Raw genomic sequence first — 27,803 nt, forward strand, 5'->3', positions numbered from 1 at the left:
TGCTCTCAGTTCTGACATTCCCATTTCTATTCATTGGTTTCCATTTCCACTTACCAGACCATCTCAAAGAGGCTGTCTCATTCTCTGTGGCAGGATTGGTGCGGTATCAGCACATCCCCCACCTGCTGGTCCTTCTACTTGCTCACTCCCTGCTTTATGGTCTGGCCAATTTCTGGTGGTGGTAGCAGCTCCTGCCACCTCCTGAACATTCTAATAGTCAGGCCCTATGCCTGGCACTTTAGTTTGAGTTATTACCTCTTAACACTCCTAAACTCTGAGACAGATGCTTGTGGTATTATTTTAAACCATAATCAATAATAATATATGTTATGTCATTATATGTAACCCAATTACTGTTTTAATCATGTACAATAGAATGTGTGATTTTAAAAAAATGATAATTCCAGGGAGCCTGGGTGGCTCAGTTGATTAAGTGGCTGACCTTTAATTTCGACTCAGGTCATGACCTCAGGACCGTGAGATCGAGCCCCACTTCTGCACTGGGCATGGAACCTGCTTAAGATTTTCTCTCTTCTTCTCCCTCTGCCCCTCCCCTCTCACTCTCTCTCCCTCTTAAAAAAAAAAAAAAAATCCCCATTTTTCAACTTAGATTGGAAAAGATTATCCTGGGTCCCTCAGCTAATAAGTAGTAAACATTGCATTTCAGTCTAGGCTTTTCTAACGTTTTTAAGTTCTTGCATCGAACTAGTCTGATATACTACCTGTGCGTTCATCTTTCAAGGCCACATTCAAATCTTACCCTCTATATCAAGAGTCTTTCTTGGTGGCAACAAAGCTGAGCAGTTTTTCCACCTCCCTATCATGTTTTTACACATATTAACTAAGTAAATCTAAGTTTCATCAAGGCCTATCTCAGCATAATGCCAAAATCTGATCAAATATCAGTCCCGGGGACACCTGGGTGGCTCAGCAGTTGAGCACCTGCCTTCGGCTCAGGGCATGATCCCAAAGTCCTGGGATTGAGTCCCTGTGAGGAGCCTGCTTCTCCCTCTGCCTGTGTCTCTGGCTCTCAGTCTCTCTCTCTGTCTCTCATGAATAAATAAATAAAATCTTAAAAAAATATATCAGTCCCATATCCAGAAATTGTTGAAAAGAAGCCAAAACCCTTTTAGCAGGCTTTAAAAAAACAAACAAACAAACAAACAAACAAAAAAACATGTGTTATTAAACCTAAAGCAAATGCCAAATATCTTAAATTTGTCCCATAGTTTCCACCTGCCTGCCCCCACCCCCACCTATTCTGTAGTAGTTGTTCCCTTGCCACTGGATAAACAAACTAGCAGGCCCTATGACTTACCTGGTCACAGTTACATCATCAAAATTCCCATACTTTATATAAGAATTAATATGTCTGGTTCTTGTATCTGTCAAAGGTCTTTGCTTAGGCCTACCAGAATGGAGGGGAGATATTCAGAAGTTTATTTTCCTGTCCAGCTCCTCTTTCCATAACTCTCTAAGCTTGGTTTCTGACTTCTCTAGGATTAGGACATCGTAAGGGGTTTACAGGGAAGTTCATACTAGGCTGAACTCTTGTAAGCTACCTCTGTACTCTCTCATAACAAAAGCAATGCATACTGTGTATACTATATAAAACAGTCATTATATTATATAAATAGCAACACATAATATAGAATATGTAATATTGGGATATCTAGGTGGCTCCATAGGTTAAGTATCCAATTCTTAATTTTGGTTCAGGTCATGATCTCAGGGTTGTGAGATCAAGTCCTGCATCGGACTCTCTGCTGAGTGTGGAGCCTGCTTAAGATTCTCTCTCTCCGTCTCCCTCTACCCCTCCCCACTAAAAAAAGAAAAAGAAATTTATAATATTAAATGTCACAAATATTTTTAAAAATTCAAAACAGCACAAATAAGGAAACAACAGGCATCCCTAGTCCCACCACCCCAAATGACCTCTGTCAACATTTTAGCGTACACCGTTGATACTTCACCTTCATCTATAGATTTACATGTTACATATGTATGTTTAAGGAAGATACTTTCTCTAGATGGTCTTTTGAAATCTTAGCAATGATCTTTCTCTGCCATATGATTCTTGAGTGCAATAGATACAAAGAAATCATAAATCACATGCTGATAACAGCTATAATGTCTTTGCTTTTTTCAACTATGTCAGAAAATAGCCAAGTGTGCAGGTTAAGAGCCTAGACCTCAGAGCTAGATTCCTTGGGATTCCACTCCCCAACTTAGTGGAGTACCCGTCAGTAAATGAAATCAACTAGTGTTTCCATGTCTTGGTTTACAGATCTGTAAAATGGGGATAATTACAATAACTGTCCTCATAGGCTTATTATAAAGCATACAATATATAAATAATCATGCATGTTTAACTGTTTGAAGATGTCCAGCAAATGGTAAGTTCTATATAACTGTTAATTATGAGGAAGATGAGGATGATGCCAACATCGTTATACAGTGGGAAATATAGTCCCAAGAAGCTTGCAATTTACTTGGTGAGATGAAACAAGTATAACCATTAAGTGCTAATTAATTATTTTCATTCTTAAAAAAAGTCATAATAGGTTTTAATATATAAGGTAGAACTTGGGAGAGTTTAAGTTCTTTGGAGTCTGATGCTTGATATATGTACATTATTTTTCCCTGCAGTGGTTTTCCATTTGTCAGCTTTTTCTTGGTTTTCTTCATGTCCCCTAAAATCCAAATAGTTTTTAGAATATAGGATGAAAGTACCCTGCCCTTATCCTAATAACTCAACAAACTGCACCCTCCCAGGAAGGTGAATCTCACTGAATCTCACATGAATCTCACTGCTGCTACCAGCACTGCAGCCCATGGCACATTCTCACTGAATTCCTCTCTGATTAGACCATCATCAAAGAGGGTGAGGCTGAAACAGCAGTATCATTCCTTCTTCCCCAATCACCTGCAAGTGGATACCCAAGAACTGGTAAGATTGGAACATCTCTTCTAAAATTGAGAGGCCTGGGCAGCCCCGATGGCCCAGCAGTTTGGCGCTGCCTTCAGCCCAGGGTATGATCCTGGAGACCCGGGATCGAGTCCCATGTCAGGCTCCCTGCATGGAGCCTGCTTCTCCCTATGCCTGTGTCTCTGCCTCTCTGTGTGTGTGTGTCTCTCATGAATAAATAAATAAAACCTTTAAAAATAAATAATAAAATAAAATAAAGTAAAGTAAAGTAAAATAAAATAAAATAAAATAAAATAAAATAAAATAGGCCCCAGAAGGACTGGGGCAGACAGTAGAGGCTAAGAATTAAAAATTGAGACTTCTTCAGATGTAAGCTGTCAGGATATGGAGGGGAGTGTACCAGGAAACCCTAAGAGGCAGTTAATAATCACGAGCCCAGACATTTATATAATGCTGGTCTGAATGTTTGCATGATTTTTCTTTCCCTTGGTTACTTCCTTTTGTTTACTGGGTTTGGGTTTTGAAGTATGATTAGGAGTTTTTAAGAACTAAAAAAGTAAGAACATTCCATACAGGAGTATTATCTGCAAGGCCATGGAACAGTCAGGGTCCTGCAAGTGGCTTCCAGAGGCATGGACATATAGGTGATCCCTCTAAATTAGTGGTTCTCAATCTTGGCTGCATAGTAAAAACTAGCTGGGAAGCTTTCAAGAAGCCCAGTGCTCAGGTTTCACCAAAGCCAATGTCTATCAGGAATAAAGAAGGTGAGACCCAGGTGTTAGCATTTGTTTAAAGCTCCCTGGTTTATTTCAATATGCAGCCAAGGTTGAGAGCCCAAGTAGTAGGCGATAGCTAAAGAGTTCAGGTCTGTCCAGACAGGTGTGTTGCTTTCTATGCACTAAACCCCTGCATCTTAGGGTTAGGTTCTCGATCACAAAAATAATGGGTGAAGTATGAGAGGACTGCAAAACTGGTTTTGTGGCCTAAAGGTTCTGGGTTCATATCCCAGCTATGTCACTAGCTCAGCTGCATGGATTTAGATCATCTACCAGCCTCAGGATCCTTCTTTGTTCATTCAATGGGAATAATAATAATGCCAATTTTGTAAGGGTTTTGTAAAGATTAACGGGATGAGATGAAATGTGTTTGCATGGTGCCCAGAACATGATAAGTGTTCAATAATTAATACCTGCTGAAGTTATTATATGCTAAATACCTGAAATTTTAGAAATAAAATAGACAGCATGTGCTATTGACAGGGAAACAGTAATACCACAGTCACATACACAGGATAGCACATTTCAAATGAATATATGTTCACACTACTGATTTATTTAATGTTAACACCTGCCTTTAAATTCATAAGTGCTCATAATTATGGATATTAGTATTCTGAATGGAGGAGGTATTTCCTATGCAGGATGTGATGCAGAAAAGGAATTGAAATTCAGGGGATGTCTTCAGTGTGTCTGCTGAAGACCTCTAAGCGACGTGGAGACATCATTGCATCCATCTTGGCAGGTAGCCAGGAGAATAGATAAGAGTATGTGCTATCATCCAAGGACAGCTCAACTCAGTGGCTCAAGAACTCCTGGAGTCATAAAATCATAAAATGTTTAACTTTCAAGAGCTTATATAGTCCAATGACTTTAAAATACATATACTCTTCACAGTGGAACACTTTTCTCAGTAGAAATCTTAACTGTTAATGCCCAATATTAGTGAGTGGAATTTTTGTTAAGTGAGGCTTCTCTACTTCACCCTGAAGGGTTGTTTGGAGTTCTAGTGATTCCACTTTGAGTTAGAACCACCACTGACAGACTGTTAATTCAGCAGCATTCAATGAAACTCACCTCCTGGTGCTTTTGCTGTTGTGCATTCTTCACTAGCATGGGGTATGGACTTGGCCATGTGACTAGCCAGTAAGACATGAGCAAGCATGATGCAAGCAGATATGCTCCTGCTTTATGGTACTGTCATTCTTTGAACTAGTTGTCATGTGGTAATAAAGCTTGAGCTAGGCTACTGTATGATCAGACTATATGAAAAGAAGACCTGAAGAAGAGCATGAACCAGATTTGTGATTGGAGTTCTCCAGATCCTACAACCCCAGGGTAACCTCTAAACAACCACAGCCACCAGAGACTCTAAGTGAGACCAGCAGAAGAACCACCAAGCCAAGCCCAGATTACAGAATCACAAGGAAATAAAATACAGCAGCTTTTACCTACTAAGTTTTGGGGTGAACGATTATCTAGCAACAGGAAACTGATTATATCTGTAATGTCTATCCCTGTGCCTTGTATTTAAAAAGTGCTTTAATAAAAGTGCTGAACTAATCTGATTAACCAGTAAGTGGAAGAACCAGAAAGATAATCAGTCTTCTCATTCTGAATTCAGCACTTGCCCTAATTCACCTGATCCCATACTAGTGGAAAAGAACCCCTAAACTCTAGATACCCAAACTAGATTCCTTATTGTTCACAATATTTTTAGGTAGAAAGGGCAGTTTGGTCCCTAAGACCAGAAGTCTCAGTTCAGAGCAGCTAAGAACAAGATGTTTCTAAGCAATGAAATAAAATGTCACAATATCCATGGACTTTTCTTAGAGAAGAGAATCTCTCTCAAAACTGACATGCTCTTATTTTACACAAAGTTCTATTTTAACATGCTTTTCTGAATTGTTGACCTATAGTAGATTGTATGGAAGAGGCACTTGAAGCAAGTGTATTAAAACTTCAATAACAGGCAAGAAGAGAATAAAAACTACATACAAATACAGACATAATCATTCAACAATATTTTAAGAGTCTGAGGCAATTTGGTGTATATATTAACAACCTTACTCACCATATGAAGTATGACAGTAATATACCAGAAAGGTTGATTAGTTATCAATGGTCTTAAGATATCAATAAAAGTTTAATATATTCTGCTTGATGATTATTATACCTTCTAACTTACATAATACTGTAGTGTATATATGGTTGTCAATCTGATCTCTGTCTTTTGGGAAAATTATCACTTTCACATTCCACAGCATTCCTATTTGTTCTATATGGCTCTGGTGGAGCTGAACTCCATGACCCTCAAAAAAAAGTCATAAAGCCCATTTCTGTCTAAATTGTGTATTTCTTTCCATTGGTCCCAGTAATTGGCTCAGGGATGGGCATGTGCCCAAGCCTGCTTCTTTAGCTCTCCCCATGATTTTTTACCAGAGTTATACAGAAAACTGTCCTCTTTTCCCTTGGAGCATAAGCTCTGAGGATGCCCTAAGACCTGGATAGGCTGTAAGAATGGAGATATGCTAAGTGAAGTCAACTTTTTTCCACATGCAGAGAGCCTTTCTTAGAACAAAGCTAAAAAGAAGTAAGAATTGCCAAGAAGTTAGAGGAAAGACAAAATTCCAGTGATGACTGAGCTCCTAAATCTAATTACAGCCTCATACTGTGGACTTCCTAGAGAGATGAGCTTTTACAGTTGCCTTTTTGCTTAAGTCAATTGCAATTTTCTCTTGCATACAAGAGACTCTGGAATAATAAACCCATTTGACAGTTTCTAAAATGTTTTCACATTCGTTACCCATGGGTCCCTTATGGTAATCTGCAAAGTGATCAGGGCAGTTGGATGATTGTACTGGTAATAAAAATGCACCTCCCCTGAATGACTTTGCTGCATCTACACAGCAAGTTATATGTAGAGCCTGGCTGAAAAATAAGGTCCTCTGGTTTGGAGTCCAGGGAATTCCCCTATTTTATTGATGTCACAAAATTATTTTCCACAAGCCTCTATTGATTAGATAGTTTCAGGGCGTAAAGTGGTAGAAATTCAGTTAGGTGGAATATATCATTTCCCTTTTTCTTTGGGCATCTCTCCTAGGGCGTGTATTTGAGAGGCTGCACTGTCTTTGGTACAGAGGCAACATTCAGTGATGACTCATAGTAGGAAAAGAGGCTCAGAAAGTTTTAGGTTGGGCTTCTTGAATGCAGAGCCCAAGAGGGGGATTCTTGTGCAAGTGACTTTCTTGGGGTGTGCTCACAGAAGACCAGAATGGGATACAGGATGGGGTCAGGTTTGGAGTTGAGAAAAGAAGTGATGTCAGCTGGAATTTGGCCTCAGCCTGATCCTGCTAGGAGTCTGGAGCGAAAATGCCACCACAGGGTTACCCATCTGCCACTGACGCATGGGGAACCAGCTATGCGCCCTGATGTCAGTCAGTTATTGGCTCTGGGCTGTCCCCACTTTAGGGTAAGGGGCAAAATCTCCACACATTTCTGGGCAAAGCAGTCCTGTTGCTTGAGCTTATTCTCTTGGTAAGAAGCCTAGGGGCAGCTCTGTGCTCGAACTGATCAACACCTCTAATAATAGCTAAGCCCTGAGGTAAGCAGACAGTCTCCTGTGTGGGGCACCACAGTATCTACTAAGAAGCCTATGCAGGGCTCAGCCTGAAACAACACTTCTTTCCATAACTTGCATGTGAAACATCTTATGCCACACAGACCAAGGATTTGGGAAGTAGCCATCTAACACCAGGCTTGGCAACAGGTACAGTGGTGTCATATCTCATCCAAGCATTATGTTCTAAAGGAAATGTGAAAAATAAAAAAATAAAAATAAATAAAAATAAATTTAAAAAAATAAAGTAAATGTGAAGATGCAAGTAGCATGAAGTCAAAATTATCATAACATATGCATATATATGTATGTATGTACACACATACACACATACCTGCATGTGTCTATGCATTTATATATAATGGCTAAAATATCAACTATACATAATAAAGGGCATATATATTTATAGATAAATTTACTAGATTAAATTTCTATTTAATTGGATTACACTGTATATATCAAGAACTAGACTAAATCACACTTGAGCAACTGGAGGATTTTGTTGGAATTCCATCATATCCGAGTGCGCAATTCAAGATGCTTCTCAGCAGAGCATTTGTGATGGGGGCTTTGACCTGTATGCTTTGCCCTCACAATGGATCTTTGACTCACTGCTACTATCAGTACCATATCTGGTAGTTAAGTACTATGCTCTCAAATCTGCAGACCACAGATCAGGCATTTATAAGTGCACAGAAAGAAGTTAGGTGGCTATGGGTGGATTTATTTCCTCCTTCCCCCCCAAAAAAAAGTGTGGCAAGGAAATTAATTTCTTCCCGTAATTTGAGAGGATTGCCAAGGCTGTGAATTGTACCCCACAATATTGGGTTAAAAAATTCACTTTTCTTTATTTGTTACAATTAAACAAACTCTATTCTCCTATCTGCTTGATGAAAAATTCCATCCCATTGTTAGATTTTCAAAAACTGACACAAGAATGCTTAGGCAAATATAAGATGAACACGTCAAAGATTTATTCGACTCATTAATTACTGAGAGAAATAGTAAGGTGTTAAAACCAGTCCAAAGAACATTTGGAAAGATAGGTTTTCATAGCCAAGTTAATATAGGCAGGTTAGGATAGGCTACCTACAAAGATGGTTAACGTCCAAAAGGGTGATAAGCCATAATCTTTGAGATGATCCATTCCACTGATTGAAAGTAATTTGCATTTTTTTACTGAAAAAAAGTCTGCATGATAGCATGTAGCTTCAATGATTCTGGGACCTCTAATCAGTAGCAAACTGTGAGTTAAAGAACATGCGTTTGCCTAATCCTTAGGTGGGCCTGCACCTCTGTATGACACTGAAAAAGCAAGCCACCCACCTTTTATCTAAATTTTGAGTAATTTTTATCAATAATCATCATCACTGAGTCTCTCTCTCTCTCTACTGATGGGCTCATGCAAAAATCATAGATCTTTTATAAGCCAGGAAACAGAAAAAAACACCAGGTCTTTGACCCACTAGGACATCATTTTTACCAGTGTCTTACTGTGACCTAATCTTGATGTTGTGTTCAGGCCTCTGCCTTGGATTTCCTCAGTGTGAGGGACAGACCCTAGGATCATCCCTAATGACCACCACCTTCTAGCACCCCTGTCTGTGCATAATTTCCTCCCCTTGAGTGTGGGTGGAATCCATACCATTCTTCTAGCCAACAGAATATTGCAAAGCTGAACTGATTCTACAGATGCCATTAAAGTTGCAAGCCAATAGTTGATTCTGACTAAAGAGAAGTTTTCTGGATGGGCCTTAATTAATCAGGTGAGTTTTAATTAATCAAAGCCCTTAAAGGGGAGACTGTCTTTCACTTAAGCTACTTCTTGAGACGTGGAAGCAGCAGACCTGTCACTAGTCAAGGGAACTGGTGAGTATACAAATAGCATTATATCTGGGACCAGCACATAACTTTAATTTTATCACTTTGGAAGCCCTCTGCCATGGACTGGGCTCTCAGTCCACTAAACTGTTTTCTAGAAAATGGGAAAACATACAAATCAATCAAAACCTGCTTTGTTTACCCTGTTTTCACAAGTGTAATCAATGTTACCCCTGGTATATCAGAAGGCTGAAGGTGAGGCTGAAGGTGTATGTTACATTATTTTATTAGGATATATAACACCAGAAAAGAGGAGCAAGAAGCAGAAAGAGTTGAGTAGGGAAAGAGGGAGAGACAATAGGAGGACTCTGCCACTAGGGAAACTACGTAACCAATCATGGACTGGAGCCTTTGGGAATCCATATCCATTACATCTCAAAGCTGAGATATGATGGTGGCTGAGTGCAGTGAGAAAGGAGAAATCATATAACCAGAGGCTCCCCTCTCCAATGGTCCAAAGGCCAGTCTCCAGGGGAATATTGGTGGGGCAGGACAGCATCAATCCTCCCATAGTGGCACCACTTCCAACACCCAACAATGGAGAAAATGTAGAGATCGTAACCCTCACTCTTTGTCCTTCCTTTCAACTGGTTGAATGTCCTAACTTCCCACGGATTGTGAGGTATTTCATGTATGCCCTAATTCTATGTAAGAACTTAGCAGCAATCTTATCTTTAAAAAGAAAGAAACGGGAAAAATTAGGAAAGTCAGCTCTTTCCTTACCTTTTCAAAATAACAGAACTGAGCTGAGTTTCTCTGTCCCTCATCTTCCAGAACATTTCAGCCTCCATGAAACTCTACTCCAGGATCTAGGGTCAGAACCATTTCCTGTGAATCTGTGCAGCTGAGATTTGCCCCAACACAATGTGAAGAGAAGCATAATCTTTGCAGAAAGAAGTTCTATACAGACAAGGAATACAAGGCAGTTCAATTACATTATAATTGACTCTAATTGGCCCTCCCACGGGCTGTTAAATTCTTATCTGCAGCCTGGTAACACATTAGAATGCTGTAACACCTCTATCCTGCCCTGAAGAGCACAATAGAAATGTTAAAATACACACACACACACACACACACACACACAACCACAGCTAAGTAGCTGAGCTTGGAAAAAGAGAGCTCCAGTGAGGTCAATAAAATGGCAGCCATTTTAGGATTGGTTTCAGAGCTCTCAGGAGGGAATGTGACACTTCTGACTGCTTTCTAACTGCAGAGAAGGGGGGAAAAGAGTTCTTGAGGGATTATTATCAAACACTAAGAGAGCTTCTTAAATTAACATATCTTCCCAGAAACTTCTCTACTTTCCTTCATTTGTTTATTATACATTGACTCCAGCCAGGTGACAGGCACTGAGTTAGGACTGGAGACCTGGAATGTAGATGGCATATGTAGAGCCCAGCATAGGAGAGGAGATTCAGTTAAGATGACACCAGGACCCAATAAATGTGGAAGGGTAGGGAGAGAGTAGGTGCAGAGAACCGGGCAGGTGGGCTCTGGATGGTAGGAAGAACATGGGTGAAGGGCAACATTCAGTGTGGACACAGCTGGAATGAGCTCGTGGAAAACAGCAAGCAATCCCCCCAACACACACTTTTGTCTTCCAGAATGGCCTACTGCAAAGAAGCACCTTCTCCATAAAACTCAGAGAAAACTCGAAATAACCTCCTTGTTTACCTAGACAAGGCCAGGCACAGACCCTCCAAATTTCCTGTTCTGAGAATAATTATCTTCAAGGTAAAACACCCCCAGTTCTATCGTCCTGTCATGTCCCTGCCTTTCATCCCACTTCCCCATACCCAGCTCTTCCTAGCTTTGTTCACTCTTCTCTATAAAGGTCCTTTTTGCTTAACCCTGGAGATGCTGGCAGATCTTATGGACAGAACCTTCTCCCCGTTGCGATAGCCCTTCTCCCCTTGCCCCCCAACATTGCAATAATCCTTTGGAATAAAGTCTCCCCTTACTAAGTCCTGATTTGTTTTCTATTTGACATGACTGAGGATCTCTACTAGTGGTTCTTAATATTGATAGCAGTTCTTAAACTGGAGTTCAATCACAGTCTCCTGGAAGCAAACCATCTTGTGACACAGGATGCTGAGCCAGAGCTTCTGGTTCAGTAGGTGTTAGGTGGGCCCTAGAATCTGCATTCCTAACAAGTTTCTAGGGGATGCTGATGTTGCTCACCCAGCATCTCACTTTAACAACCACTGATATAGAACCAGACATCGAGAGGCACCTGACAGCGCTGCCAGAGAATTAGGGAGAGGCCACAACATGAAGGACCATAGGGTTTACACTCTGATGTCAGGCACTGGCAAAGGATGGAAATAGTAAGGCACCTAATCATATCTGTCCCTTTGGAAAATCCCTCTGTCTAAAGCTTAGAGAACAAATTGGAAGGGGTGAGAATCAGGGCAGATGGCCTATAATGAGGCTGTTGCATGATCCTAGTGAAAAATGAGGATGGCCTGGGTGGAGGTGGGGTGGGGAGCTGGCGACTCGAGAGAACCAGATTCAAGTGGTATTTAGGCAATGGCATGCACAAGGCACAGTGGCTGACAGAGGTGGGGCATGAGAAAGAGGAGGGAGTCCCTCATGATCCCTGGCTTCCCAGAAGTAAATGGGCCCCATTACTAAGAAAGGAAAGCAGGAAGGAGGAAAAGCTTGGGAAGGTGTACTATGCAACTGGATAGAAGTTTCTAGAATGTCAAAGGCTGGTCCAGGAACAGAGAAAGTTTCAGGAATCTTCAGGTGAAATCAGTACACATGGTAAGTGAAGCCTTGGAAATGAGTGAGAGCATGCCAAAGAGAAGATACAGAGTACGAAGAAAAAAGGAGCATGGATGGAAGCCTGAGGAAAAGGAGGTAGACAGAGGAATGCATATAGCCAGCCCTCCAGGGGGCCCCATCAGGGCTTGTCTCAGACATTCCTCAACACAGTCTTATAATGCTCACATTCCTCTCACAATCACATGGGACTCAACTGTCTTTCCTCCACTAGACTACAACTGGAGAACCTTGCTATTAATGAGTAGTTTTGCTAGTTGCCCTATATTGATTGCGATACCAATTCCAGTGGGGGAGAGGCTGCACAGGGTGGAGGGGTCCCCACACCACCCTGTGATTCTCCACAAGCTGTGTGTCCTCCCATTCAATTCAATTCTGACTACCCAGAGATAGCATCAGATTGACAGGTTAAGGGCTCTGTCTCACAAGACTGTCACCTCCTCTAACTTCACATACCAATTGCAAGTCTACGGTGTTTCCTGGACTTCTGACCAACTGGCTATTTAGTTGGAATCCCTTCTGGGTTTGATTAACATGCTAGAGAAGCTCACAGCATTCAGGAAACCTATTTACTCACAGGGCTATCAGTTTACTCAAAGCATATTAAAGGCTAGGAATCACTAGCTGGAAGAAGAGATACAAAGGGCAAGGTCTTGAACAAAGGAACTTCTGTCCTTGTGCAGTTGGGGCCTGGCTCAGGGGCATATGGCAGTGTTCTGGTTCCCCAACCTGGAAGCTCTCCAAACCCTCTCCTTTTGGGTTTTTACACAGGCTTCATTCTATACAAAAGATGATTAAATCATTGACCATGGGTGATTGTTTCCAACCTCTAGCCTCTCTCCCTTCCCCAGAGGTCAGGGGATGAGACTGGAAGTTCCAGCCCTCTATTCACAGGGTTGGCTCCACTGATAACCAGCCACCATCTTTAGGTATTTTCCAGAAATCACCTTATTAACATGACAAAAGACACATTTATTGTTCTCCTCATTTAGGAAATTCCAAGAGTTTTAAGAGCTCTGAGCCAGAAATGGATACAAAGACCATATATTTCTTATTACAAATCATATATCACATCTCATCTAGTGTTTCTTTCTCTTGGAGAAAGTATTTGACATAATCAACCATATTAACTTGTCAGTGTTTGTTTTTAAGATATAGAAAGAAAGCAGATGACAAATATCAGAAATGGGTTCTCCCATCACTCCTTTCTTCTGGCATCTTTAAACAAATTAAAAAGTGACAGATGATGGGTTGACCCAAGGATGAAGACACTGCCCAGCAGGTTCAAAGTAGGCATGCAAATGGAGAATTCACACTTGCGAATGGTGCTCAAGATCCACCATACTGACTTCTTTAAAGGAAATAGAATGTAGCACTGTGCCCCAGAAATTGTTTGTCATATGGTTGTGCATATTTATAGAGACTGTTATATTTTTAGTTGGAGGGAGGTGGGTTTTTTCTCAGTTTCTATGGTAAATCACTTATAAAGTCTGCATTTGTATGATTAAAGTAATAATGTTGAATTGGCCAATTTGCCCAAGTAGGAAACACACCAAATTGCCAAGACTTAAAATACATACACCGTTTATAAGCAGAACCACACTACTGGGGAAAAAAAAAAATGGAAGAGCTTTTTTGTTTTTTCTTAATTACCATCTTCAGACATCAAGTTAAACTCCCCAAATTCCATTTGCCTCCCAATTGTATAGCTCCTTGGAGTGGTAGGTCTGTGTTCACTCAGCTTGGGGGAGTGGGGAACAGGATCCTTCCCCTCAGGACTCAGTTCATCTTAGACCCATGCTGTCCGCTACGGGATCCACAAGCCACACATGGTTACTGAACCCTTGAAGTGTGGTGAATCCAAACTGAGAGGTGCTCTGTCAAATACACACTGAATTAGGAAAAATGTTTTTGATATATGGGGTTGAATAAAATATATAATTTTTAAAAATGTTTTCACTGCATGTAAGTTTGCTACAGCTGCTGGTAACAATATACCACTGAGTGGTTTAAACAACGGAGATTCAGTGTTTCACAGTCCTGGAGGCTAGAAGTCCACTATCAAGGTATTGGCTAGATTGGTTCCTTCAGGGGGCTGTGAAGGAAGAAAGATCTGCCTAGGCCTTCCTCGTTGGCTTGCAGATGGCTGACATCTCACTGAGGTCCCTTCACATCATCTACTTTCCATACCTGTGTCCAAATTTGTGATTTTTATAAGGACAACTATCATATTGGATTAGTGCCCACTCTAATGTCCAAGGTCTAGACTCTAATGTCTAATGCCCCCAAATCAGGTCACATTCTGAGGTACTGCGGCTAGGATTCCAAGATGCCTTTTTTGGAGAAGACACACTTCAACCCATAGCACAGTTTATTCTTCCTTTTGTTAAAAAGTGGCTATTAGAAAACATAAAATTGGGGCACCTGGGTGGCTCAGTGGTTGATCATCTGCCTTTGGCTCAGGTTATGACCCCAGGGTCCTGGGATAGAATCCCACATCAAGCTCCCCAAAGGGAGCCTGCTTCTTCCTCTGCCGATATCTCTGCCTCTCTCGGTCTCTCATGAATAAATAAATAAAATCTTTTTTTATGTAAAATTACATACACAGCCCCCATTATTTTTCTAGTGGACATCACTGCTCCAGAATGACTTCTGTCCCTCAGTGGAGAGGGTGGTACAGAGAGACTGTGGAGGAAAGGCAATTATGAGCTTCCCTGAGATGCCAATCATCTGAAAGCTTACCAGCCCATGAACGACATGATCATGGTTCCCGTAATTCTATGGGAAGTCTGAACCCAAGTTAACTTTGGAATGCCATCATGCTGAGGACAACAGAAGTTTCTTCATTCCTTTCATTCTGTTGGAGTTGGCTATAGAGAGTGGAGCCCACTTCATTTGTGCATTCATCCACTGATTTACTCACTCATCCATTCATTCATTTATTTACTCATTTACTTATTTATTACATTTCATTCGTTGTAGGAGGCCTACAACGGGTGCCTGCAGAATATCTTAAAGAACTTCTTGACTAAAGTAGAGTTTAATCATGGCAGCTGAGAAAGACATTTTCATATAGGACTGTAGACAGCAATTGGAGCTATGGAGAAAAAATAGAAAAGAGGTCAGGAAATGGAGAGCCATATGAGAGCAAGAGACAGAAGCCAATAATCAGGATCTATCCGAGGGTTTCCTCTTCCTTATTTCTTATGGAACAGTAAGGTATTTTTTCAAGGAAAGTCTGTTCAGAAGTTAGATGTGAACTCTTCTCACTATGCATTGTTCCTGTCAGCACTCCTTGGCACCTCATTAACATTCAAGGCCTGTGGGAATTTCTGCTTTGCCACCAGTGTAAAAAAAAAAAAAAAAAAAAGAAGGAAAGAAAAATATAACAGCATCGAATTAATGGTTAGGAGGGAGTTGTACCAATTCTTGCTCGTTTTCACCAAGTCAGGGAACAAAATTATTCTAATTTAGCAAAGGCATGGGAGATGAGCATGATAGTGATTGGGTTCAGGTCATGCCACCCCAAAATATGGCACCTTGGCATACTGAATATTTTCAGCTGAAAGAGTTTGAGAAAATAGCAGAAGCAGGAAGGCCACTCTGACCTTTTTCCAACTTGTGTCCTAAAATTGGCCATTAAAACCCTCATAGGAGGGGTGCCCTACCTACAACTGGAGGAAAGGAGCATCTTTATTGCCTCAGACAAAGAAACTCGGAGAAGAATCTGGTCAAACCAGCCTTGCTAAATCTCTCCCAGTTTACTATGCTATTTCTACGTGACTGTCTACTCTTCATCAAACCTAACATAAAAATGCTCTGGTTTTACTATTTCTTCGGCTCTTCATTTCCTCCAGAATCCTCCCTTGTCACGTGAAATTTATATTAAGTAAGTTTGTATGCTTCTCCTCTGCTAATCAGTCTTTGTCAGTTTAATTTTCAGACCTAGTCAGGAATCCTAAGAGGGTTAGGGAAAACTTTTTCCTCCCCTACAATAGACTCTTGAAAAGTTATGGAAGTCTGATTTTCTTTTTGGCTCAATTGATACTAAGTTGTCTCCTGTGAAAAAATCACATGTGGGCTCTCTCCCTGGATGCACAGAATAAAGTCTTTTTAACAAGGTTCTGTTGAGTCATTTGCATCTCCGAAAAGAACCCCATAGAGACTGAGTTACTCAGAACTAAAATTAACTGAACCCCTCACTTCCCAGATTTATAATAACCCTGTGCAGCATGGGGAGCAGTTGGTAGGCATCCTAATCTCTCTGAATTGACCTCTTTGCCATTCTCCTTATCACTATGGCAGAGCACATTTCCTTCCCAGGGAGGAAACGCAAAACTATTCCAAGTTGGCAGAATTGCCCAGAGGAGATAAGACTGCACTGTATTAACCTTCCCACCCAATATGCTCCCAGCTCCAAGAGGAGGGAAAACAAGACTCAAATTAATTTGTGTTATTACTGTTGTACTTAGCGTGGCTCACAGATTTTGGGCTGATTCTTCTCTCTCAGGTCTGGACATCTCCAGCAAAGCTTTCTCTGGGACAAAGGGGCAGGTAGGTCATGCAGATTATTTCTCACTGTCAAAGAGTCAGGAGACAATTGCATCCTGCAGTAACTGTTAACCACATGACTTTCTCAAATGTTTACATGAAAGGTAGAACACAACAGGAGGTCCTAAGTAGACCATGGAGGAAGGGGTTGGCAGAGATAATTGGTCACACATAAATGCCACACTGGTACTTAGTAAAGCTGAATTAACCATAAATAATTTGGGTATAATATATTTAGCTTTTATTTGGTGAATTAATAAAAGAGAAAGGACACAGTATCTCCCAAACCAGAAATAGGAAAAAAATAGAACAAATGCCTTATGCTTTTCTCTATATTATCATAACGTAACTAGCATATTGAAAAGTCATCAATCTAGCCTCTTTGTGCTAGTGCTTATCATTTCTTGCTGTGGTTCACTGAGATCCACCTTTCTAGCATATTTTTGTTCCAGGGCTCCTTTTGTAAGTGAGAATTGTACTTCTTACAGTTGGATTCCTGCCAAATTCCTGTTTAAGATCATGTGTGGTAGCTTCATATTTCATTTAATTGATTTAAATAGAATTTAATTAATGACCTCTGTGCATCTACACCCTTTATCCTGTAATTTTCTTCTCTCTGTCTCTCTTTCTCTCTCAGCTTGGCCATATGACTTGTATAGGCCAATGGGAAGTTAGCGAATGGAAGACAGAAGCATGAAGAACACTTGCCCATTTCTACTTCCTCCCTGCTCCTCTGCAATTTCCTGTGATAACAGGCACACACAGGCTGGCCTAGCAGAGAGATGTGAGAGACTCAAGTCACCTTTGGGGTGGAGACCTGACTCATCTCAGTAGAGGCCCCCCTCAGACCAGCCAGCCCCCGTTGGACACGGGCCAATACACCTCAGAAAATGAGCAAGTCCTACTCAGGCCAGTGACTCTCCCAGTCAACCTACAGATTTGTGAGAATTATTCATAAAAGATTAATTTTTTAAGACACTGAGTTTGGGATGATTGTAATACAGTATTATTGTGGCATTGCTGAGAGGAAGGGGAGACGATAAATGAATACTTGATTTTTTTTTTTTTTGCCAGTTAAGAATCAATAATACATTTTGCTAAAGGAGTAAAAATACACCCTGCCATTGCAGAAATAATTTACCCTGTGACATTCTATGACTTATGCCAAAATCTGACATTTCCAAAACCTTGGCTTGGAGGCTGGGAATACTAGGGGAACTATCCTGCTCCTACCTTGAGTTCTGTAGGTGTCCAGGCAAGAGGCTGTCCTCTGGGCCTAAGGGGTGTGACAGGATCAATTTCTTCCCCCTTGCAAAAAGCAGGGTCTCCTCTCCTGTGTTTCTGACAGCCGTATCTCAAACTAATCCCATGTGGGCTCCAAGAAATCAAGTTTGTATGCTTGATATTGTATTAATTGTTTTCCTCCAAAGCTATAATAAATTTGCCTTTCTCTTGTCTTTGAAAGAAAGTGTAGGCGTGAAACTTTTAAGCTAAAAGAATGTTGATGATCATCTAATCATACAATTTTCTTATTTGCAGAAGGATCTATCTTTCCTAAAAGAAAATACCTGGGCACTGGTAATTAAATTTCTTTAAAGGGAAGAAGCAGAGCTTCCCTGGTTGTGGCCAGTTAAAGGGAGCAGAGTGAAGAAAACAGTCTCTCCTAAATCTCTTCTCTTTCCTTCTCCTGCATTCCGAGAGGAGCCCCGATGGCACCACAGACACCTCCTGGATCAGAGCTTCTCAAACTTTCACAAGTACAGGAATAACCTGGAGTCTTGTTAAAATTCAGATTCAGTATCTTTGGATTGGAGCCCTAGAACATTGCCGAACAACTCAGAAAACACTGACTTTCTGAGTACCTCCTTTTGCAGAGAGGGAATGCGACTCCAGGAAGGTCACATTTAACGTCAGGACTGGGATTCCACACACACAGATCAGTGTTCTCTTTACCATCTCTCTATATGACCCCAAGTCCCCACAGGTCCATATCAGACAATAAAAGTACTAGTTAATAAAAATGCTGATCTAAACTTCATACATGCTTTTTCTTTCTGCTAAAATGTTTTAACTCACCAAAAGAATCTCTGGCTTTAAAAATCAAATAGTTCCAAGAAATTTGGCAGACTAAAAATATATCCAAAGGCTTCTACTTTAAAATAGCATCTGTCACAACTTCTTACATACCACTAAATACATATAAATACACAGAAGATAAAATAACCAAAACAAAACAAAATGATCAGATGACCCCAAAATAAAGAGTGCTGAATGACCTTGATCCAGAATTTGAAAGGAATGTCTTCTGTCTATAACGTCATTGAGAGTGGGTTGTTCCTGCTTTGCTACATGACACAGAGCAGCTCTACTTGCTGGAGAAAAAAGAGAAGGAGAATGTCTCCATCCAGGCTGACCCTGACTCATCGAGCCTTGGCACCTAACTCCCAAACAAAGCTGGCAGCCCATTTCAGTTAGACAGCCACGTCAAGCAATTTGAGTGGGAAACACCATCTAGTCCAGAAAGATCATGTTATATGGGACAACTGGAGTCAGAGATAAACACATTAGCATTAGCTCATGATTGAACTTTGCCATGAGAAAAGATTTCCACCACCACCAAAATGGACAGAATTCTGAACTTAGGCCTATTTGTAGGCTCTGTGCCCTGATCAAGGTCCAGAGAAAAATTTCCCTCAGTCAAGAACAAACAGAATATGCCAACACATGATCTTTAAGAAATCCTGCAGATCAAAGAAAAGAGATTTTATCCAGAACTCAGAAAAATTGCACCATGGAAAGAAATAGAATTTTTTTACCTGTTTCCTGGCTGCGCACTTTAGCTGGAAGGCTCTCACCTAATTTCTCTTTTAACTAGCTCACTGCTACTCTTTATTTGGATTTTACCTTCTCAAAGAGTCCTTCCTCTACCCTCTAGATTAAAGTAGACCTCTATTCCATACTCTCAGGGCACCCTGTGATTTTTGTCAGTATATAATTATTTGTGTAATTATTTCGTTTAATGTCTGTGACTAATAAAGGTGCTACTGAGCATGAAAAAGGTGTTCAGCAAATAAATGTTGAATGAATGATTGAATCTCTATTGACACAGAAGCTGTGCCTTAGTCTATATAAAATAGAAACCGAAAGCCATAATAACAGCAACAAAATATGGAGATGAATATAGAACTTCAGAGTAAGGTACAAAGCAGTGAGTTAAGACAAGGTGAGTGTGGAGACAGAGCAGGATTTTAAGGACACTGACATTGGAAAATCAAGTTAAAATTCTCATTAGACGTAAGAAAGCAGATCCAACATTGTTGAAAATTGAAATGCTGGGAAGGACAGAATTGAGAGATTTTTCTCAGAATTTAAAAAGATGAAAACAATGTGGTAGGAATCTGTATATGGAGCTAGAGAATAAAAGTCTAATTTAAGAGTTATAGGCATATCTGCTGATATAAAACAAAGGAACATCAGAGCCAAATGCAATAAAGACCTAGTTTAAAAGAAAAAGAGTTCAAGAAAGTACTCAAGTATGGTTAAAAAAAGCTCACATTTGGGGGATCCCTGGGTGACGCAGCGGTTTGGAGCCTGCCTTTGGCCCAGGGCGCGATCCTGGAGACCCGGGATCGAATCCCACATCAGGCTCCCAGTGCGTGGAGCCTGCTTCTCCCTCTGCCTATGTCTCTGCCTCTCTCTCTCTCTCTCTCTCTCTCTGACTATCATAAATAAATAAAAATTAAAAAAAAAAGCTCACATTTTTCAACAAAAACAGACAAAAAAAAAAAACTGTAAGAAAGGAACCCACAACTAGGCACCTGCTGGAGGCATTTTTGAATGAGTAGAATACAATAACAAAAACAAAAAATCCAACAAAACAAGGTAAGAAACACAAGCTAAGGAGAAACATTATATGGTCTCATTTATTTGGGGAATATAAATAATAGTGAAAGGGAATAGAGGGGAAGGGAGAAGAAATGGGTAGGAAATATCAGAAAGGGAGACAGAACATGGAAGACTCCTAACTCTGGGAAACGAACTAGGGGAAGTGGAAGGGGAGGAGGGCGGGGGGTGGGGGTGAATGGGTGACGGGCACTGAGGGGGGCACTTGACGGGATGAGCACCGGGTGTTATTCTGTAGTTGGCAAATTGAACACCAATAAAAATAAATTTATTATTATAAAAAAAAAAGAAACACAAGCTACCTCAAAATGAAGAAAATTAAGTGCCAGCAGATAATGGAGGGAAGACTAGAACAGACAAGGCTTACGAACCAGTAATTTTATACACAGTCAAGCCATTATTCGTGAGAAGGAAGAAAAATAAGGTCTTAAGCATGCAAGTCTTCAGAAATTATATCAACCCTGTACCCTTTCTGAATAATATTAATAATAAATTACCAAAAGTTTACATCCTGCTGAATGAAAGATGATTCAAATTAAACTGTCATGTTTTATTGTTCAAATATATACTTGCAATGTAAATTTAGCAGTCATAAAGTGGTATGCATAAAATAACAGCTCACCAAATGCATAAATTAAAAACTTTAAGATGAAATGGACAGAATTACAACCAATGGAGAAGATTTTAAACAAGATTTTTAAATTTTTGGTAGATAAAGGACACAAGAGGTAAATAAATGCATAAAGAATTTAAATAATATAAAATAAAATTTGTAGGGGAGTACTGCAATACACAATCTATAAGCAAAAATTCACCTCTTTTCCAAGTTTCCTTGATATCCTTATAAAAACTGATCAGGTATTAAACAACATCCACAAAACTTTGGAACTTGTAATTAAGAAAAATTACATTTGCCACATTTTCTAACACAGATGTTTTAAAACTAGAAATTGCTAGTGAAACTTTAAACAAGACAAAAATAAACCAGCCTTTTGAAAAACATAAATTCTGTTATAATCTTAGTTGAGAACTCGATATGAGAGTACAAGTTTTCACCTTAAACCATGTGGTCTCACATTTATTTTGTGATACTTCAGTAAAAATAGAAAATATATGTGTGTGTGTTCATTTTAATCTAGACCACTGGATATTCAGTCGCCCCAAATCCTCCAAGGTAATGTGTTAGCACTCCATCAAAGACCACACTTTCAGGGCAATTATTCCAAATTCTGCAGCAATATTGATCTCAGAACAAAATCTAAGGTTTGGTGAATTAGCATAATTTATGTCAGAAATGAAGTTTGTTTAGTGCGTCTAGCAAGTTTTTTTTTAATTGCCACAATGGATTTTAGAAATGAGTTTATACTGGTGACTTTAATAGTGCTCAGGGTATTCAGGTTAATTAGGAATATGCAAGAGCCATTCAGACCCTTGTAGGCACTAGGTATAAAATTCAAGGTATCCTAGATTCTTCTTGGTTAGGGATGGTACCCTAAACTTGATGCATAAACAATTCAGCATTCAGCAGATAATGAAGAGGATTCTCGGTTGTTGGAGTCCATTGTATGCTTAGCAGCAACCTGCTGCCTTTGTCTTGGGTGAATAGTTTATGGAATATTCCAATATTCCAACATTTATGGAAGGTACTATTAAATCACCTAAAAATAGAGATGGAGTCTTTATTGAGCCTGCAGAGCACAGTGTGTGGACTCTCAATTTTACTTGCTAATAAATATCTGTAAGTGAGGCAGAGATAGCTAGATCTGAGATTCAGCTTCATTGCAACTTTTTAGTAGGTCTGTGGAGAGGAAACTTATCACCTTCTCCATTATGTTAGGCTGCTGAAAGTTCTCCCAAAGAATAAACTGGCTGAGTTTGACCTAATCAATTTAAATCAGTTCCCAATAGGGCACAGCAATGCCTCTAATATACCAAGTTAATGGCCCATTTTGACCTATTATAGGGACTTCTAAGTACAATAGCACATTTTCTCAACTCACTGATTCACGGTTAAATATTAGGAACAATGATTAGTATACTGCTAGCTATTAAGATAAGAAGTACAGCTATTATGATTAAGGAACTCATTTTCTAATTTTATTTCATTTGTATTAAACAAATTTAAATAGCTACATATGGCTAGTTGACTATCTTATGGGACATCATAGCTATAGAACATTTCCATTATCACAGACAGTTCTATGGGGGTGACATCAGAATCAAGAAGGTGATTGCATGACTCTCCTGATACACTGCATCTCTTAAGTCATAGCCTCAATTAATAGGATCCCTGAGTTCTCCTTGTCCTGTAATTGAGTATTCCCTTCCCACTCTGGTTCTGGACTTGATTATATGACTTGCTTTGGCCAATGGAACAAAAGAAAATGTAACACAAGCAGGCTTTCTTGCCCTTGATTTTGTGCAACAATCATGAGAACATACCCACGCTAGCCTGCTGGAGAGACTTGAGATACATATGGAAAAGACACATAGTATTCCATCTGAGGCCAGCCTAGACCATCCAGCCTCTGAATAAGCCACCAGCGGACTATAATTGGATGAGAGAGCTCAGTCAGCCAAGATCAGTGGAACCACCCAACTGACCTAATAGACTTAGGTCAATTGTCCTAAGAAATGGTTATGATTTTAAACTAAGTGTTGGCCTGGCTTGTTGTAATTGTTCTGAAGTATCAGTCGTGATCAAGCTCAACTATTGACCCAGTTGCTAAACTCAATTGAATAAAAATAAATAAATGTCTAGGGAAGACTGGACAGATGAAGGGCTATATGTTTATGTCCTCCTAAAATTTGTATCTTGAAACCCTAATTCCCAATGAGATGATGATATTTGTTGGTGAGGTCTTTGGAAGGTGATGTGGTCATGAGGGTCATGAACATTCAGGATGGGATTAGTGCCCTTCCTTATATTAAGAGACACTATACAGCTTCCTTTCTTTCTCTCTCTCCCTCCTCCTCTCACCTCTCTGATCTCCCACCATGTGAGGAAACCAGGAAGATGCACTCACCAAGAACTCAACCATACTGGCACCCTGATCTCAGACTTCCACCCCCAAAGCTGTGAGAAATGAATGTTTATTACCTTTTTTTTATTGGAGTTGAATTTGCCAACATATAACACCCAGTGCTCATCCCACCAAGTGCCCCCCTCAGTGCCCGTCACCCAGTCACCCAAACACCCCACCACCTCCCTTTCCACTGCCCCTTGTTCGTTTCCCAGAGTTAGGTGATTCTAGCGTTTTGTCACCGTCACTGATATTTTCACTCATTTTCTCTCCTTTCCCCTTTCACTATTTTTTATATTCCCCAAATGAATGAGACCATATAATGTTTGTCCTTCTCTGATTGACTTACTTCACTCAGCATAATACCCTCCAGTTCCATCCACGTTGAAGCAAATGGTGGGTATTTGTCATTTCTAATGGCTGAGTAATATTCCATTGTATACATAAACCACATATTCTTTATCCGTTCATCTTTCGATGGACACCGAGGCTCCTTCCACAGTTTCGCTATTGTGGACATTGCTGCTAGAAACATTGGGGTGCAGGTGTTCTGGTGTTTCACTGCATCTGTATCTTTGTATCCCAGTACAATTGCTGGGTCATAGGGCAGATGTATTTTTAACTCTTTGAGGAACCTCCACACAGTTTTCCAGAGTGGCTACACCAGTTCACATTCCCACCAGCAGTGCAAGAGGGTTCCCCCTTCTCCACATCCTCTCCAACATTTGTTGTTTCCTGTCTTGTTAATTTTCCCCATTCTCACTGGTGTGAGGTGGGATCTCATTGTGGTTTTGATTTGTATTTCCCTGATGGCCAGTGATGTGGAGCATTATCTCATGTGCTTGTTGGCCATGTCTGTCTTCCTCTGTGAGATTTCTGTTCATGTCCTTTGCCCATTTCATGATCGGATTGTTTGTTTCTTTGCTGTTGAGTTTAATAAGTTCTTTCTAGATCTTGGAAACTAGCCCTTTATCTGATCTGTCATTTGCAAATATCTTCTCCCATTCTGTAGGTTGTCTTTTAGTTTGTTGACTGTTTCTTTGCTGTGCAGAAGCTTGTTATCTTGATGAAGTCCCAATAATTCATTTTTGTTTTTGTTTCCCTTGCCTTTGTGGATGTATCTTGCAAGAAGTTGCTGTGGCCAAGTTCAAAAAGGGTGCTGCCTATGTTCTCCTCTAGGATTTTGATGGATTCTTGTATCACATTTAGATCCTTCATCCATTTTGAGTGTATCTTTGTGTATGGTGCAAGAGAGTGGTCTAGTTTCATTCTTCTGCATGTGGATGTCCAATTTTCCCAGCATCATTTATTGAAGAGACTATCTTTTTTCCAGTGAATAGTCTTTCCTCCTTTGTCGAATATTAATTACCATAAAGTTGAGGGTCCACTTCTGGATTCTCTATTCTGTTCTATTGATCTATGTGTCTGTTTTTGTGCCAGTACCACACTATCTTGATGACCACAGCTTTGTAGTACAACCTGAAATCTGGCATTATGATGCCCCTGACTCTGGTTTTCTTTTTTAATATTCCCCTGGCTATTCGCTGTCTTTTCTGATTTCACACAAATCCTAAGATGATTTGTTCCAACTCTTTGAATAAAGTCCATGGTATTTTGATTGTTTAAGCCACTCAGTCTGTTGTATTTGTTACAGCAGCCAGAACCAACTAAGGTAGATGGTATGTCCTATTCTTCTGGTAGGTATATTGTCCTAATCAAGGTAATCTTCTCTTCTTTTCTCCACTTAGGAGGATACCTACAAAGGAGTTTATGATCCCTCTCTACTCAATTATTTAGTACTCTCATGGAAGGAGGAGTTGATAATCAGATATATGAAAGTATAAAATATTTGTTGGATCAGGTGTTATAAATGTGGGAATTATATCTATAAAAGGCAGTGTCTAAGGTCCTACTCATTTCCTTTTACTTCCTATTTTCTACCAGGAAGCTCACTTTACTTGTCTTGTCTCTCTGTCACCACGCTAAAAGCTACCATGAAAGGCTACAGGCCTACTTTCCAGAGGTAAGCACCATCCTTGCCCATGTGATTAATAGGAAAGGAGGGATTAGAATCACCTCATTGCAAATATATGTCAAAATACCCAACAACATTATTTAGATTCTGAGCAGAATTGATTAGCAACCCGCTTGGGCCCCAGAATTAAAACCAATACAGCTATCATGTGAATATAGGATGAAGCTGTCTCACACTTGAATGTGATAAATTAACAACATTGTTCTCTGTTTCTCTTTTGGCTACTGATCTTTGTATACATTTTTACATAGATTCCATAGGGAAAGGAAGCACAAGAGAAAGTCAACCACTCATAGCTTGTTAAAAAATAATCTTGAGTTAATTTAATCAAGTATGGCTATTTTCCCTTATTCTATATGCCACACTCCTTAAATAAGTGTCTAACAGGCAAAATTTCAAACACTGTAATTAAATAAGTTTAGAGAATGGTTACAAAGAGAGGTGTTGGGGAAAGAAGACATTAATAAATTGTCTATTCTTGGAAAGGACACACTTAAAAGATTAGTAGTTCAGGTTGAGAAAGTGATTAATATGAGCAAAATCATTTTAAAATATTGGTGTTATGACAGCAAGAGAAGCAAAGGCATAGAGGTGGAGGAAATATCTTTTTAAATGAAAAACTTCAGACAGAGTTTATACCTTTAACTACACTCAGGCTGCCTACAATCAAAAAAAGGCAAAAAGAAATCAATCAAAACCCCATATAAAATGTTGGAGATCCAAAGGGTACAATATATTGGATACTGGTAGAGTAAATGAAATAGTTTGGGTTTGGTTTTTTTCTCACTCAAATATGAGAATGTAAATTTGGAACAAAGATACGAGAGTAACATTTTTCCTTCGAGCTCAAAAGCTTTTAGAGAAAAAATCCTAGAGGAGAACACAGGCAACACCCTTTTTGAACTTGGCCACAGTAACTTCTTGCAAGATTCATCCATGAAGGCAAGAGAAACAAAAGCAAAAATGAACTATTGGGACTTCATCAAGATAAGAAGCTTTTGCACAGCAAAGGATACAGTCAACAAAACTAAAAGACAACCTACAGAATGGGAGAAGATACTTGCAAATGACAGATCAGATAAAGGGCTAGTTTCCAAGATCTAGAAAGAACTTATTAAACTCAACAGCAAAGAAACAAACAATCCGATCATGAAATGGGCAAAAGACATGAACAGAAATCTCACAGAGGAAGACATCGACATGGCCAACAAACACATGAGGAAATGCTCCACATCACTGGCCATCAGGGAAATACAAATCAAAACCACAATGAGATACCACCTCACACCAGTGAGAATGGGGAAAATTAGCAAAGCAGGAAACCACAAATGTTGGAGAGGATGTGGAGAAAGGGGAACCCTCTTGCACTGCTGGTGGGAATGTGAACTGGTGCAGCCACTCTGGAAAACTGTGTGGAAGTTCCTCAAAGAGTTAAAAATACAACTGCCCTACGACCCAGCAATTGTACTACTGGGGATTTACCCCAAAGATTCAGATGCAATGAAACGCCGGGACACCTGCACCCCGATGTTTATAGCAGCAATGTCCACAATAGCCAAGCTGTGGAAGGAGCCTTGGTGTCCATCGAAAGATGAATGGATAAAGAAGCTGTGGTATATGTATACAATGGAATATTACTCAGCCATTAGAAATGACAAATACCCACCATTTGCTTCAACGTGGATGGAACTGGAGGGTATTATGCTGAGTGAAGTAAGTCAATCAGAGAAGGACAAACATTATATGGTCTCGTTCATTTGGGGAATATAAAAATAGTGAAAGGTAATAAAGGGGAAAGGAGAAAAAATGAGTGGGAAATATCAGAAAGGGAGGCAGAACATGAAAGACTCCTAACTCTGGGAAATGAACTAGGGGTGGTAGAAGGGGAGGTGGGCGGGGGGTTGGGGAGGCTGGGTGACGGGCACTGAGTTGGGCACTTGACGGGATGAGCACTGGGTGTTATTCTGTATGTTGGCAAATTGAACACCAATACAAAATAAATTTATTAAAAAGAAACTTTTAATCCAAAAATATATCCCATAGAATGCTATAGTAATAGTCTTTATTTAAATGTCACATACCTTCATTGTAATATTCACAGTCAAGTGCTACAAAATAAAAGAATAAATATTTAACCCCCCCCCCCCCCCCCAGAAAAGTGAGTAGTATGTGGCCTTCTTATTTGCAAATCAGAAGTAAGCGAGGAGGGATGCCTGGGTGGCTCAGTGGTTGAGCGGCTACCTTTGTCTCAGGTCATGATCCCGGAGTCCCAGGATAGAGTTCCACATTAGGCTTCCTG

At 40.0% G+C, this 27,803-nt stretch overlaps 2 long non-coding RNA genes across 3 annotated transcripts in view; one reads left to right on the forward strand and one right to left on the reverse strand.

The window, feature by feature from the left end:
• The window catches only part of LOC140617845 (uncharacterized), an 80,535-nt gene that overhangs the window by 24,737 nt on the left and 27,995 nt on the right, over positions 1-27,803 (reverse strand). The gene's annotated exons all lie outside the window — the stretch shown is intronic.
• Positions 16,424-18,576, forward strand: LOC140617844 (uncharacterized). Its single transcript, XR_012017989.1, has 3 exons — positions 16,424-16,546; positions 17,181-17,327; positions 18,083-18,576. It is a non-coding gene; the product is annotated as an uncharacterized lncRNA (long non-coding RNA).

The sequence above is a fragment of the Canis lupus genome, chromosome 26 (genome assembly GCF_048164855.1).
Source record: "Canis lupus baileyi chromosome 26, mCanLup2.hap1, whole genome shotgun sequence".
In the NCBI taxonomy this organism is placed as follows: domain Eukaryota; kingdom Metazoa; phylum Chordata; class Mammalia; order Carnivora; family Canidae; genus Canis; species Canis lupus.